Source organism: Castor canadensis, chromosome 5 (genome assembly GCF_047511655.1).
Source record: "Castor canadensis chromosome 5, mCasCan1.hap1v2, whole genome shotgun sequence".
NCBI classification, from domain to species: Eukaryota; Metazoa; Chordata; class Mammalia; order Rodentia; family Castoridae; genus Castor; species Castor canadensis.
Window position 1 is genome coordinate 43,432,459 of NC_133390.1, and position 16,527 is coordinate 43,448,985.

The 16,527-nt window shown below is 36.4% G+C and overlaps 1 pseudogene; it reads right to left on the reverse strand.

The window, feature by feature from the left end:
- Positions 1-14,972: 14,972 nt before the first annotated feature.
- Positions 14,973-15,972, reverse strand: LOC109677270 (protein argonaute-2 pseudogene; annotated as a pseudogene).
- Positions 15,973-16,527: the final 555 nt, after the last annotated feature.

Below are 16,527 nucleotides of genomic sequence, written 5' to 3' on the forward strand. Positions count from 1 at the left end.
AACTTACAGGCTTTAGATTTGTTTTTATTAAGATATTTGTTGCCCTTAACGCAGAGAAACTAAAGCAGATACCTTAAAGCAACTGAGGCCAATAGGAAAAGGGGAACAGGTACTAGAGAAAAGGTTAGATCAAAAAGAATTAACCTGGAAGGTAACACACACACACAGGAAATTAATGTGAGTCAACTCCCTGTATAGCTATCCTTATCTCAACCAGCAAAAACCCTTGTTCCTTCCTATTATTGCTTATACTCTCTCTACAACAAAATTAGAAATAAGGGCAAAATAGTTTCTGCTGGGTATTGAGGGGGTGGAAGGGAGAGGGAGGGGGTGGAGTGGGTGGTAAGGGAGGGGGTGGGGGCAGGGGGGAGAAATGAACCAAGCCTTGTATGCACATATGAATAATAAAAGAAAAATGGAAAAAAAAAAAAAGATAACCATCAGTTTTGTTTAAGGGGGAGTATAAAGGCAATGTGGAAAGGAACTTGTATGAAGTATTTTTGATTTGTGTGTGTGTGTGTGTGTGTGTGATGTGAAAATAATAGTGATAGTTCCATTTCTTTGGTTCCTTGAAATATGCAAGGCTGTAAAATTAGAACTATAAAGTTGAAATATTATTATAGTGTTAATGTAAGAAAAATTTATTAGGAAGGACATTGCCATTAAGAGCATAGCAGTAGGAATTTTTCCAGTTGATCAGTGCTTATTGTTTTTATGTTATTTAACCAAAGGCCTTTTTCTAATGACATTACTATTTATTTAGTCCTGGAAGGTCCCTGAGTTTTTCATCCATAGCTAAGGAAGAAACCCTCATCATGACCAGGAACTTTGTTACTTTTTGAGTTGTCACTGTATTAATTAAAAAACCTAGAAATAAATCCTAGATTTTCATTCAGTGTAGTACCAACAGAAGGATAAGAAAACGTCTCAGAGAGCACAAACATCAAAAGGAAGCTATTTGGTGCAGTGAAAACACCTCATTGCTTGGTCACATACAAACAAACAAACAAAAAAAATGACAACATTATGCTCGGTGTGGTGGTACACAACTGTCACACGGGCACACACCCTGACACTTGAGAGGTAGAAGTCAAAGGATTGCAAATTCCAGGCCAACCTTGAATCAAAATAAAATGAAAAGGACAAAGAATGTGGCAGATCACTTGCTCAGCATTTGTAGGGCCTTGGATTCAATCCCCAGTACTGAAAAACAAACAAACAAACAAAAACTAAAAAAGCAAAAATAAATTTTAAAAAATGCCAACTACAAAAAAACCAAAGAGCAATTTAACATTTAGTAAATAATGTAACTTGTGGATGTAACATTCCATGGTTATGAGACGTGTCATTTAAGAAATGACATGAAGCATGTGAAGAAAACTAATCTTTCCTTTCTGAAATAACTTATTTTAGTTTACAAATCAGTGCTGAATTATAGGAAATGGTGTTTTGCTGTTTTCTTTCTAGGGGGCACCTAAGAATGGGAGAATATAAGAAAATGGTTTTCTTACTCTAACACAAGTTTATTAAGCGTGAACTTTCATTGTATAGAAAAAAATGAATACTAGTTGATGACAAATGTATGGACAATTCTTTACACCCTAACACTGTGTCATGTGGCTGTCTACAGAAAAAGTAGAGGAGAAAATGTTTTTCAAAATGAGCTACATTATAATAATTCTTAGGTACACAACATTCACACATTAAAGATGCTTTCACAGCAGTTTCTTAATCAGCATGAAGGAAACGTGGAAGTCATCACTCCATTCTAACAAGAAGCTAAAAAAGCAATAGCTTCTTTTAAAATTTATCAAAAAGGTGAAGTTGCAGGAAAAATTGCTATCTTGAAGTTTAGTAAGACATTGTAAATGCAGAAAACCACAACTTCCTTGAGAAGATACCTCTGGGAAACCAGTGCCAGAGAAGAAGAAGGTGTACAGTTTAGCAAATAGCTAGAGGGTCAGAGTGAACAAGTCTGACATGCCCAGCACTGGTGGTTCTGTTTCCACTCAGATGGGAGACCCATCCCAGAGGAATGTGTTGCATGCTGGCCCTATACCAAGAAAAGGATGCATGGGGAAATGAGACCTGTAAGAATCTGTCTTTGCTTTTTCCCACTTTGCAAAGATCAGACCCAAGGCAATATCCTCTTTCTATATATGGAATGTGAATTTATTCCTTCTGTCTTTCTAGACAGGTGGCTAAATTCACTAGACTCATGGGAGAACTGACAATTTGCACCAATGTCAAAAATGTCACAGGGTCAAGCATTGGCAATTACTCAGCTCTCCACGTTCCCTGGGCTGACATCTGGTGGTATTGTGGGAAAGGGAACCTCTGTGACATATTACCATGCAACTGGACTGGGACTTGTGCCCTAATTCAGTTGGCCATTCCATTCACCCTAGCACTCCACCAAGTACCCAAACAGGACAAAAATCACCAAACAGAGAGAGCAACAGCAGGGTCTTTTGACAATGTATGTGTATATATATATATATATATATACTCTTCGGGGAGTGGCTAATCAGTTGGATGGCTTGTGAAAACAGGATAGTGCTGGACATGATACTGGCAGAGAAAGGGGAAGTTTATTTCATGTTGGGAGAAAAATGTTGTACTTTTCCCAATAACAGAGCTCCGGACGGCACAATTACAAACACACTCCAGGGACAAATGACTTTGGCTAATGAACTGGCTGAAAATGCTGTCATTGACAATACCTTCACTGGATAGTTTGGAAAATGGAAAGCCTTAATAACTTGATCCTTACATCTTTCATCATTGTAGCAGGAGTCCTGACAGCGGTCGGTGTTGTCTTGTTCTCTGTGTAAGAGGATTAACGCAGAGACTAATTAAAGCAGCAATTAACTAACAGATGCCCATGACTTACCAGCAGAATAATTTGCTATTATTAGAAAGCAAATTAGATGTAGTCTCCTATGATGAGGAAACTCAACAAATTCTAGAATAATTTAAAAAAAAAACCAGAAAACACAATAGTGAAAGTAAGCCCAGTAAAAGTAAAAAGAAAAGAGGAGGGAATTTGTTACAAATAAATTCAGTGATGGTTCATTTTCAAGGCAAAGCATTTAAGCCTTGCCACTTGCTTGCATATCAGCTTGCTGATGTTGGGAGTGGGCCAACAGATAAGTGAACTTAAACTGGGAGGGGTAAGTCATGATAGAATGATGAAATGGGGAAAAAATGTACATGATAGAAAACACATATCACAGAGAGACCTTCTAGACACAAAAGAAGATGGATACCACTTTAAGACTGTCTCAAGAATTTGACCAGTCCCCAAAGAGGCATATTTTAAAATAACCCAATAGGAAATCTAGGCCTGGGAAAATAGTGTACAACCCATAGTACTCAGCCAATGAGGAACTAGAGGAGGGACTTGCACAGTAGACACTATAATGGTTTGTTTTAACCTCTTCAGGTGTAGCTGATCTTGCAAGATCACTACTAAAGTTTCACTTTCACTGTTTAAAAAAAAATGTCTGACATGTCCAGACAACTGAGTCATGGGGCCCTCACATTTTCATGAATTTTATCTCCAGGAGCAGGACCAGGTTTTCACAATGGGAAAAAGGTTGAGGAATACCCTCAAGCCTTCACCAGGGGTGTGGTGGGATAGGGAAATTGAACTATTTTGAAATATGTCATTGCATTCTATTCTTCTTAAGGTCTTCACTCAGTAGAAACTATTTTAAGAGAGCCTAACTTATCAGAAATTTTCAATACCTATCCAATCTAAAGAAAGTGAAATATCCAAGTTCAGACAATCCATCATTCCATGTGGGAGAAGGGAAATTGCATCTGCACTTCACTCTAGCTTTCTCATGTGGAAAAAGGAAATATTCAACTTCAGCCAACCTAGTCATTCTGTTCCATCTAATGTGCAGGGAGGTATATTGGGAAGCAATTGTGAAGTTCTTAGATCTGAGGTACAGGCTCACTTAAAAACCAAGACCTAATCATGCAGTTATCAAATGCTCCTCCCAACTTAACACCACATTACTAAATTATCACTGCTGACTGTATTTTCTTTACTTAGTACATCATGTATGGCTACAAGAAAAATTACAAGGCATACTAAAAGGCAAAAAACAGTTTAAAGAAACAGAGTTAACATCTTTGTTAGACTCAGAGATGACAGTATATTGGATTTATTGGACCAGGTATTTTAAAGAACTATGATTAATATGAGAAAGGCTATCTCTAATGGATAAAGTAAGCAATATGTAAAAACAGATAGACAATATTGCCATCAAAATGGAAAGTCTAGGAAATTACTTTTTTAAGTGCTACAAGCAAATATATCATAAATACATTTCACAAGATTATTAGTGAATTGGATATGGCTGATAAAAATCATCTTGAGTTTCTCCAAATAGAAAGCAAAGGAAAAGATAATTTAAAAAATGAAGTATAATATTCAAGAATATGCAGAACATGTAGCATTCTCATAATGGGAATATAAGAAGGTGGAAAAAGAAGGAAATGAAAAAATATTTTGAGTAATGACTAAGAATTTCCCCCAAATTAATGACAGATACCAACACAAAGACCCAAGAAGCTTCGAGTTACTAGCCAGAATGAAAACAAAACAAAGCAAAAACTAGAAACAAACATTGTGTTCAAACTGAAGAACATCAAAGTAAAAGCAAATATCTTAAAAGAGATTGTTTGGGGAGGAATTTACTTATAAAGGAGAAAAGACTAAATAAGATAAGACAAATGTTTTAGCAACCATGCAACTAGAAGGAGAGGAATGAAATAAAGTGTTACAAAAATACAACTATCTAGTATTCTACAGTCTGCAAAATTATCCTTCAAAAGGGAAGACAAGAAAAACACAAGAAATATTGAAAGAAAGTATTTAGAGGGACTGGGCATTCATATGGCTTTCCTAGCATGTTCCATTCCCTAGGTTTAATCTCCAGAACCACACACACAACAAAGAAAGGTACTTTAGAGAGAATGAAAATTATGCATGTCAAGTATCATGTAAAATGCACAAGTAAAACATTGAAGACAGAAAAAATGATAAGAAAAATAGTATATGTTAATCTAAATATGTAAATAATGACTTTAGGTGTCAATAGTCTAAATACAACAATTAAAAATGGTAATTATTAGAGTTGGTCTATTAACAAGATTGAACTGTATATTGTTTATGAAAAACACACTTTAAATATAAGATACATGCATATTAAAAGTGAAAGAATATAAAAAGATATATGGTGCTAACAGTAGTCAGGAGGAAGTTTGCTAGTATTTTTAGCAGAGTTAACTTCAGGGATATAGAGGAATATCACATATGGATACATGGTCAAATTCTTCAAGAATGTGCAATATTGCATAACGTGTAAATTCCTAACAACAGAGAATAGAAACGTCTGACATGAAACTCTTATAAGATAAACCAGAAACCAAAGACTGGAATAATCCTGAAGTACATGGACATTAGACAACACACTTAATGCACATGCCAGAGAAGAATTCTGAATGTAAACTATTTTCATAATATGCCATAATATTTCTGTGAGTTTCAGTACACATGAAAGCTACAATAATTAATACCAGGTGGTACTAGTGAAAAAGTAGGGAAAAAGATGAATAAAAAAGAACAGGGAACCCAGAAGTTGATCCTCATAGTTAATGATTTTTGACAAAAGAGCTAAAGCAACAAAATGGGGCAAGACAGACTGTTCGGAAAATATTGCTGCAACAATAAGACATTCACATGCAAACCCTGCCTCCCCCAATCTAGATAGACATTATACTCTTCACAAAAATTAACTCAAAATTGACAAAAATTTGCATGCAAAATATGAACCTATAAAATGCCTGGAAGATGAAAGTTGGAGAAAACCTCAATGACTTGGAATGATTGTAACTTTTAATAAACATTAAAGACAGGAAATCCATAAAAGAAGGAACTGACAAACCAGACCTTAGTAAAAACCTCTGATGCATGAAGGTTACTGTCCATCAACTGAAAAGATAAGTCACAGCTTAGAGAAGATATTGGCAAAATACTTTATCTAATGAATACTATTATCCAAAATATATAAAGAAATTTGAAAGTGTAACAAAAAAAGAACAGTCTGATTAATAAATTGAGTTCAAGACCACCTCACCAAAGAAGCCACACAGTGAAAATAAATACATGAAAAGATGCTGAGCAGTGTATGCCACCAAAGAATTGCAAATGGAAACAATGAGATACCACTACACACCTATTAGAATGGCCAAAATCCCAAACAGTAACAGCACTAAATGCTGTTACAGTATCTTCCATATATTTCTGGTGGGAAGGCAAAATGGTAAGGCCACTTTAGAAAACAGATGGGTAGTTTCTGCTACAATGAAACATAAGCTTACCATAGGATCCAGCAATCCTTCCCCTTGCTATTTACCTAATTGAGTGGATGTTTAATGATGGATGTTTACTCCAACTTTATTCATAATTTTCAAAAATTGGAAGCAACCAATATATCCCTTTCCTAGGTGAAAAGACAAGTGAAATATATATCCAGGCAATGAAATATTTTTCAGAACTAAAGTAAGTGAGTTACTTTTCAAGTCATGAAAAGACATGGAGGAATCTTAAGTACATATTATTAAGTGAAATCCAATCTAAAAGGCTACATACTATGATTTCAACTGTGATATTTTGGTAAAGGCAAACTATGGAGAAAATAAAATATCAGTGGTTGTCAGTGGTGAGAATGGGGTGAACAGGTAGGATACAGGATTTTTAGGGTTGTAAAACTATTCTGTATGATGATACAGTGGTGGAAATGTCACTACACATTTATCAAGATCCTTAGATTGTATTACACTGAGAGTGAATCTTGGTGTAAAGCCTGGACTGAAAGTGATAATGCCATTCAGTGTAGGTTTGTCAACTATGCCAAATGGATGATTCTGACTGAGCGTTGTGGTAGTAGGAGAAGCTGCATGTGTGGTAGTAGTGAGCACATGGGAAATCTCTGACTCTTCTGCTCAGTTTTTGCAATGAACTTAATGCTTATCTAAAGAATAAAGTTATTTAAATCCTGTCAAATAATTTTGCTGTTTTAGTTCTCATAATAATTATACAAATTTAGTAAGATTGGGGTTGCTTTATTGATTTTATAGTGGAAGTTGAAACTTGTACTGGGTTATGAAACTTGGAAATTATAGTAACTGAGCTATAATTGAATTTCCCAGCTCTGTTTTAATGTTACACTGCTGTAGCTTGCTGACTCTTTCAAAAACTAATATGACAGCTGGGCACCTATGGCTCATGCCTGTAATCCTAGCAGCTCAGGAGTCAGAGATAAAGGAGGATAGCTGTTCAAAGCTAGCTCAGGCAAATAGTTCACAATACCCTATCTCAGAAACACCCAAGACAAAAGAAAGGGCTGGCTGAGTGGCTCAAGTGGTAGAATATCTGCCTAGCAAGCAAGAAGATCTGAGTTCAAACCCCTGTACCACCAAAAAAAAAAACCTCACTGATCTGACACAGTGCTTATTGAAATCATATTGACTATTTAAGTTAATTCTTAAATTACACATATTAGATTATTTTAATTATATTAATTAGGCTTTTAAAAACATTACACTATATGTATGTGTATATAACATATATGTATATATATTTATATATTTTTATATATGTATATATTTATATATATATATTTCCTAAACATCTAGTGACAAAATAGTGTTAATTTAGTACATGTTCAATTAATGCCTATTGTTTGGAATACATACAAAAATAATGCATTTACTAGGATATGAAAATGAATAATACATTGACATGAATTAAGAAGACACAACTGGCATGTAAAACTGGCAATGTATTTTAAAAACATAACATTGTTTCTAAAATTCAGGAACAATATCACTAACATCCATTTTCAGGAGCTTTCAGATAAAAAGCAATAGGCTAAGACAGATGAACCTACGCTAATCATCACTCTTAAAGGTGTACTTCTACATTCAACTTCCTACCCAGATGATATTGAAAATAACTATATATAGTGAGGAGAGACATTTCATTTTATGTTACACGATACTGTATTTCTTGGCTTTGTTTATAGTAACAATAACAGGTAAATGATACCTGAATGTAAAAGGATATGGCACAAGTTTGGCAAAGCAATCTACCTAGGTGAGGTTATGATTCTCTTTAGAAAATAGCTAAAATTTGCTACTCTATGCACATGTAAATATGCACTTAAACTCCCAGTAGCTAAGGTTATTGATATTCCTTATTGTAAATATCTTTGCTCTTTCTAATATATTGATCCTGTTACAACTAAACAAGTAGAAATGTCTAACTGAATAATTTTTGTCTTCACTCTGTTTTTCTTAGCCTGAAGAACGCACTTTTAAGGATTACATTTTTTATTTAACCAGTATGAAATAGTGGACATCTGCTAGGTAAACTTGCTCTTCCCCTTAGTTCTTCATTGACCTAGAAGCCTGGCTACTCTTCTCCTTCATCCTTCTACTTCTTAGGTCTAGACCTCTTCCAAAGCTTGTCCCTCAGTCCAATCTTCTTAATGCTGTCCTCCACCTCCTTTACCACTCCCATCGAGACATAGTCTTCACTTTTCATAAATGCACAATTCAAAAGGCCTGCCTGTCTGTGATTTTTTTTCCTGCATCAATAATAAGCCCACACATAAAGAACTCAAAGCGAATTTATTTATGCTATTGTTCTTTCAAAACGGGTCTGTTGCTAACAGGTCTCTGGGTATGCATATGTAATTCACAAAGCTTAAAAAAAGGAAAGAAACAAATGCCAGGAACTCAGCTCCAAGCTGAGAAACCAAATGGTAAGCAGGGACAATGCAGGAGCTGAGCACAGAGGTTAGCAATTAGATCCAGCACGGACTGCTATTTGGAATATTAAACATCTTAATGAGTATGGAGCATTATGTAATTCCCAAGTAATAAAGTACTTTGGCATTAGAACCCTCATTGTGGCCACATATGGCAAACAATTTAAGGATGAGATGAAAGATAGAAAAAGGCATTTTGTACTTTCATCGAATAAATATAGTGGTAAAATTATTGTTCTCCTCACTAAAACTTATAAATTAATAATATAATTAATAGCAATCCATGCAAATATAGTGAATGCACAAATTGATAAGATGGTGGTCCTGTTGAAGGTGATCTAAGAGCAGCAAAAGGGTAAAATATTACTTATTTTCAGTCACCTGTTTAGTAGGACAGATATCAGATATTCTGTGGATTGCTTCAGAGAGGCTTTTTTTCCAAGCTTAAAAGGTTCATTCATATTGCTGTGAATAAACTGTTGTGTGTTTTCGGCTATGCTCAGTGACTTCCCAAGCAGCCCCCATTACAGAGCACTGCCTCTAGCATTGAAACTGCAGGTGCAATCTTGGGGAGAATAACCCTTGGGTCAGTTATTGTGCATCCTGCTACATCACGAATGAAAGATCATGTATCAAAACCTGATGCCCTGGCTTTTGTACCAATTTGGAGCTTGTGGCAAAAGATAAGAAAAAGGGAAAGGATCAGAATGTCTGACTTTCCCATCTTCCAGGAGCCTCTACCACAACTACTATAGTTAGTGCAGAGAAAAGCCTTGGGCATGAAGTTTCAACTATCTTATGATATATCTTCCTTGTTCACAGTATGAGCTCTCCTCTCCATTCCTGTAATTCCAAATATTTTAATAAGAATTGTGTATTATTTTGCCATTTTGAAATCATTGTTCCTGGATTAGATTCAACCATTTACATATGTCCTCCAGCAATGTTATTTTTTGGAAGACATGGAGAATTTATTTTATTCAAATGTTAATGGATATTGCAAAGCAGTTTCATTGTGCACTGGTTATTGACTTATCTGAGTCCAGTGGAACAGAACACATTCATATGCAAGAAGTTACATGAACTGCATTTATTACTTATACATAGGTAACAAGGCACAAAATCCCACAATTCACTGTCCACCAGTCCCTCAAAGCCCATGAAAGCTGACTGGGCCCATGTAGTCTCTACTGCATATTTTTCATCTGCCCTACAACTGAAGGATCCAAGCAAGGCAGCATGACATAGGTTATATTATGAAGAGCAACAGATATCACTGGGTAAATCATTGAAGACATTCTGCTGCCAGTGGAGAGAGGCAAAAAGCCTGAGATGTCCAGTAGAAGTTATTCCCTTATTCAAGATGTTATATTCCCTAGAAAGGACAGGAAAATGCTCAGGCTATTTGAGGAAATTCTTCTGGACCTCAGGATATTGCATTCCCAGCACATTCTACAGTTATTCTTGAGAACTAAAGACAAGAAAGGGAGGAGAGGGGCTGGAGAAGTGACTCAAATGTTAGAGCATCTGCATAGCAAGCTTTGAGCCCCTGAGTTCAAACCCCAGTACAGCCTAAAAAAAAAAAAAAAAAAGAACTTGGTTGGTATAATGCCATTCAGAGAACTTTTATACCTACATTTAATGATTTAAAACAATGAGCTAGGCTGACAATTGATCTTTTATATTGATCATCAGAAAAATCTCTATTTTAGTAAATTATTGCTACATTCTTTCATTATTGTTTTCCTCCCTTTCACTCAGTGTAATTCTGAATACAAGGCTTTTTTAATACAAAATGATTCCATGGCAACTGAGAATTGAGAAATATTTCAATTAAGTTCACCCTAAATAAATTAATGTATTTATTAAAAAAATCCTAAACCCAATTATATTAATTTTTTTCATACACAATTGCTTACTAATAACTAAGCCTTTGCTATCTTTGAATCCTGTGAACAAGCCAAAAAGTCAATTCAGCAAACATTTGAAGAAAATTTCTTAAAATTAAATTAATGAGAAGCAATGTAAGATTCAAAGATGAAAAAGAAAGTGATGAATCCTGCCTTCAAGGAATATAAAATATTCACTGTAATGTGGTGTAGAATAAGAGAAAACATGAGTAGAACATAAACAAAATGTTTAGGAAAAAAGGAGGCAGAAATGATCAAGAAGAGAGAGCTTGATTGAGTAAGTGTTAACTGATGTGGATTTTAAATAATGAATTAAATTAAGCAGGCAAAGAAGAGAAGAATTTGACTCTAGGCATAAGTTCATATGGAGAGAAGAAAACAGTTCCTTATGCACACAGCTAATATTAAAACTAGCAATATGGTGAACATGGTTTTCCTCCCCAGTGCTAAGAGAATGTTGGATAGGACATTTCTATCTCTTTTCTTAACTTTGTTTTTTCCTCCATAACACTTATTTAACAACTTCTGAATTGCTGGCTGGATGCATGTGCACAGACAAACATTTCTGTTTTTTTTCTTTTTGTTGTTCTATTAGTATACATTTTCTATTCTGTCATGTGTACTCATTCTAGTTGTTGTTTCTCTTGTAGTCTGAGTAAAAGCAAGAAAAAAGCTTTGTAGGAACTTCATCTATTTAAACAATTTGTTTTTAAAATGTATTACCCAATCCATGGGCCCATGTGAAGTGTAATGATTTATCAATAAAATTATGGATAGAGAGATGTTACTTCCTTATTGGTTGATACATGAAAACATTCTTCAGAGTATTTAGTTACAATATCCTCCTGTTGAGGCCAAGGAACTTCTCTGGGTTCTTTATTGTCATTCCTGGCCAATTTGTTTCACATTATGAGGAAAAGGCATCAATGATGCTACTACTCATAATGCTAGGGACTTTTGGAAACTGTTCATATTTAAACCATATAGACTCTCTTTTGTTTCAGATACCTAATGCTGTTTATTTAATGCTGATTACATCATTACTCAAGACACCACATCATCTATCATGGTACTAAAGTTTACCAATTTTCAATAACTTTCTCAGAGATTCTTTTTTTATGCATTATTGATGATGAACACAAATGAAAGTCTTATATACAGAGTGAAGGACAATATGAAAGATCATACATTTTCTGATCACCTAAGTTACCATTTGGAAAGTATAATGCCACATTTTTCAGCCACATCTTCTCTTGAAATCCACACTATGTCCCTAGAATGCAACCTCCTGCAATGATGATAATATCATTGCTTTTGACACACCACCACCAATGGGGAGCATAAAGGATACAGTGAGAAAATCATCACAAGAAATATCTATCTGTCCTCTGGCATGTCTATTGACTGATGCACAATACTATAACATCTATGAAAGAAAGGAAGAAATCAATCAAAGAACCTTTTGGAAATGTGAAACAAAAATTTCAATATTCTTTGAAAGAGGCAGGGTTAGTCACACATGGAAGATAGACTAAGATATGACTGTAGGTACAGCAGGAAGAGGATTATAGAATAAAGTACACCGCATACTACCTTTGTGTGCTAAAGATCATAGTGAGCACCATACTCAGAAAATGGACCAGTGAAAATTGATGAATTGTAGAGATCTCGTAAATGGGCTCATTCCTGTAACTCAAGACCAAGTGTTCGGCTAAGGTGAGCAAAAGCTACCAAACATTAGCATGCCAATTTGCTCAAACCAAATAATCTCAGGCAATTCTACAAACATTAAAACTGTGCTGGCCATGGGAACTATTTCCTCACCAGGCAACTGTCCTGGAACCGAGGTCTGGATGACCTTGTAAGCTTGAGTCTTCAGCTCTGTGTGGTATCTGTTTGGCCTCACTCATGAATAGATAGTCACAGAGTAAACCAAAGTGAGAAGTAATCCAGGTATTCTACTTGAATAGTACTCCTGGTGTTTGAAGAATTGAGAAAAGTTCAAGTAAAGTATCCTAAATATGGACTTCTGAAGTGCAGGACCTGCAAAAGGGGCACTGGGCACTGTGTCTAAGGTCAATATTCATTCTAATCAATGAAAAATAAAAAAGGAGAACACCAGGACACAATATAAAAATGTACAAAGCTTCCACATGTATTTTCTTTCTGCTTACTGAATATTGCACTTCAATTTTCTTTTTTAAGAATTCAAATCACACAAATATTTTCGAGAATAACAGAAATGTTTAGAAACACAGAAATGGTTATCTGACTGTGATATACCAAGGAAGACTAGCTGTATAGAATTCTAAAATAGAGATGAGCAGACCATAAGATTTAGAGGAAAAGAAATTAAAACAGGTCTTGTTCTAATGGGGTGGGACCAGAGTTGATCTCTCTTTGCTCATTCTTCATTCTATTCTCTGCTAAACCCATCCCTATCAGGTAGCACACTCTGTTGTGAGCTAGCCACTGTGCGGTAACAATGGACCTTAGAGTAGTCATCTCTAGGTCATTCATAAACAGGCAACTCTAGGTGTGTTAAAGCTTAGATGATCGATAATGAGCAGGAGAAATGGATAATTAAAAGGGAAAGAAAATACACCTTGTTTGATAAAATAGACTCCAATTTTTCCTCATAATACTATATATAGTATGTGAAATTTAATTTCAGACCTAGAAATGAGGATTTAACTTTTTAATTATACTCTAGCTTTGGGCCAAGAATTAAGATGCTGAAGCCAATTTTACTACATAGTAGTACTTTACCTTTGAGAAAATCTCTTAATATTTCTGTGTCTTAGTTTCCACATATTTAAAATTGAGCTTAAAATAAATTTAATATTTAATATTTATAAATAAATACAATATTTAATTGAGGACAGGTATTGTGAGTCATGTCTATATTCCCAGCTACTTGAGAGACAAAGATTGGCATTATCGTGACTCGAGGCCAGCCTGGGTAGACAACTAGTGAGACCTCATTTTAACAAAATAGCTGAGTATGGTGGCACTCATCTTAGCTATGTTGGAAGTGTAAGTAGGGGGTTTGCAGTCTAGGCCAGCCCAAGTCAAGGCCAACCTATGCAAAAATGTTTAGCCTATCCCAAAAATAAAGCAAAAAGTGTTGGTGGTGTGCCTCAAGGGGTAGAATGCCTGCCTAGCACCCTTCCATAAAAATAAATGAATTATACATATAATTTATACATATATATACATATCTATATGTATATTTTGGGTAGTCTCCTACTTTACAGAAGCTAAATGAATAATACTAGGAAAGTTTCCTTCTTCCAGTTGAGTTTTGTTGATATGATTATTTCAGCATTGCCAGAAGAAAAACCTAGATAACTGTGACTTACGATTGTAGAACTAAAACTCTACGAGACTATTGAAATGGCTTGATTCTATTTTTTCCTTTCTTTTTTCTTAGTTCTTATTAATTGTAAAATAATTATGTGTTTTATTATGACATTTATACATGTATATAATGCACTTTAATCATACTTCCCATTACTCTTTCTTATCCTCCTCCTCCTTCACATGTGTCCCCTTCTTTTTCTCGAACACTCCTCCTACTTTTAAGTCTTTTTTTTAAATCTGGATTTTGCATATGAGAGAAAATATGTGACATTTGCCTTTCTGACTTATTTTACTTAATATGATGATCTCAAGTTACATTCGTTTTCCTACAAGCAACAAATTTCATTATTTATGGCTGAATAAAACTCCGTTTTATATATATTCCAAATTTTCTTTATTCATTTACCTGTATGTGGCCCACTGGCTGACTTGGCTATTGTGAATAGTGTTTTGGTAAGCATTCCTTATCTACTGTTTGCTGGGTTGGATTCCTGTTCTACCCAGGAGTGGTATAGTTGGATTATATGATAATTTTATTTATTTGTTTTTAGGAAACATGGGGCTCTATTTTAATAAGCAGCTTATAGGTTTTGGCAAACCATTTTTCCTAGGACAATGGGATCTCATACAGGTCTGCAGTTCAAAATCCAAGTTTGAAATCCAGGACGGAAGGCATTCCAGAAATGGAGAATCTAATAAATCAATGACCTGTCATGTTTGATGCTACTGTCATTGAGGGCTGGGCACTGAGGGTTGGTCTGAGTGCAGCTTGTTTCATGTGAATCCAATTCGGTAAACAATTGCTAAACACCAGAACACGTCAAGCAAAGCACATGGTGCACAGTTTGTCCTAGTGGACCTGGACTGCCTTGGCCAGGGCCTAGTGGTCTTGCCCTTTGCTCTGCCCAGAGCTATAGCTTTCTTCAGCACTGTCATGCTCTTTATCATCCGTGTGTTTCCTAGGCCGGAAGGCCACCAGATGAGCATAGTACACTAGCTCTGGGATTGACACGGAGTGAGTACACCTCACATAGGTGAGGTGAGGATATGCAGCCAGTTGAAAGAGAATCCGTTGTCATCCCAAAGGACGTGGTAGTGGGAGGGCCTGCTTTTCCCCTGGATGCCAGTGTGACTGCACAGGTAAAAGTTAAACTCTGTGTGGTGGGTGATCTTTTGTGTCCACGGTTGTGCCTGTTGGAATGTTCCCTGGCTTCCCAACCCACTTGTTTTTGTCAGTGGAGAAGACCCACTCATGGTGCCTCTTCTGCACCACGATGAAACGTGATCCCGGGCTGGTAATCCTTCTCCAGCTTGATGAAGGCCTCGCGGATGGCCAGCAGTTGGTGGTGGAGGATCTGCTGCAACTGGCCTTCAGAGAGGCATTCCCGGTAGAAGATGATGCGGGTGGATTTGAAACGCGGAGGAACTCGTGCACCATGATCTCCAGGTCCTGGATGATCTCAGGCAGGTGCTGTGCACGGTGGCACAGTAATGGTGGGGTGTGCATTCATGCTGCCCACTCCCAGAGGGCAGGTGGGTGATGTCAGCTCCGAGACAGATGACAGGCTACTGGAACACTGACACCTCCCAGTTTGACAATGATTTTCAAAGAGAGGTTGGGCAGGTTCTGCGGCATGGTTCTCTACACGTTCTTTATCAGTACACATCGCATGGCCATCCCCAGCACAGTGTCTCCTACATGCTTGACTGCGGTGTAAACAGGGGTCTTGCCAGGCAGAATGACCACCACCAACTGGAGGGGTATGTGTTCTTCAGGTCCTGAATATGGCCTCCACACTGTCCACTTCCTAGGCATATTTGCAGAAACATGGCTGGCCCTGGATGGGCATTCCAGCATCTCTCGTGTTTGTTCTCAGCTGTTTCATGAAAGACTTAAGATAGACTTCCATACACTGGTGCTTGGACGCGAAGCAGGCTGTGGTCTAAACCTTGATCTCCATGCCCATGTGGAACTGCTTATTCCTCATGTCCCAGATGCCCTGGACAGGGGTGGCAATCGCTTTTTTCCTGTCCCCACACAAGATGGAGGGTGGCTACATGACCCAACCGGTCATATCTGTAATCTCATCTTTGAACATGATTCAAATATGCCAAAGTAGAGGTCTGTATTAAAACTTGCACTTTGCATCAATTTGCTGACCTATTCCTGCCAATCTGGTCCTGACCTTGCAGTTGCTCTAATCATTGTTAAGGTCTGATTGTACGTAATTTTTTTATACAACTCTGTCCTGCCACTATGTTACAGAACTGTACTGCCCTCTTGTTCTTTTTGTTGAAGAGAAAACATAAGAGATAGTAAGAAAGACACAACATTTTTGTTAATTTGAGATATAGATGGTTATACAGAGAGATTCCTAGCATTGCTTCCATGCAAATGTGTATTA